At 39.0% G+C, this 572-nt stretch overlaps 1 pseudogene; it reads right to left on the bottom strand.

Moving 5' to 3' along the window:
• Positions 1–282: 282 nt before the first annotated feature.
• LOC149042684 (uncharacterized) overlaps positions 283–572 on the bottom strand; it is a 1,401-nt pseudogene continuing 1,111 nt past the window's right edge.

Raw genomic sequence — 572 nt, 5'->3', positions numbered from 1 at the left:
CAGTAGCAATAGATTTAGCTCTTCATCTTTCATTGAGGTCCATATATTACACAGAACATTACATGCTTGTTGATAGGTATTTTATCTTTTTATGTTTATATTTCTCACTGGTTCCATTTCCCCAATAAAAGGTAACTCTGACAAAAAGTGACACTGTAACAGACGAGGTTACAGTTTGGATAGAACCCATTCTTAAGTTCTGTCGAATGTAATTGACAGAGTTTTCTTTTGGAAGGAACACATTCTGTGACTTGTGCATCCAAACAAATGAGCAGATGCCTTTTACAAGCTATCAATGTGGTGAAGTAGTTCCAGATACAAAGACACAGCCTCGTCTGTGTTTCTTGGCGATTCTAAGTCAATATCTTCTATAACGAGTTCAGCTAAATGTACAAACAAAGAAGAGCAGCCAAGAGGATGGTGTCAGGTGCCTCGTAGATTTTCTGCAACACCCAAATCACTTTCATTGGTGGCAATTTTGTAATGTGTGGTATTCGATTCTCTTGGGAGGAAAAACAGTTCATCAGGTCTCCTGGCAGGTGTTTCCCCATTCGATGGCCTTATTCTATGTG

This window comes from Pocillopora damicornis, chromosome 7, assembly GCF_964200805.1.
Source record: "Pocillopora damicornis chromosome 7, jaPocDami1.2, whole genome shotgun sequence".
NCBI lineage: Eukaryota > Metazoa > Cnidaria > Anthozoa > Scleractinia > Pocilloporidae > Pocillopora > Pocillopora damicornis.
Note: the sequence above shows the minus strand (reverse complement) of the source record. Positions and strands in the feature narration are given on the sequence as shown.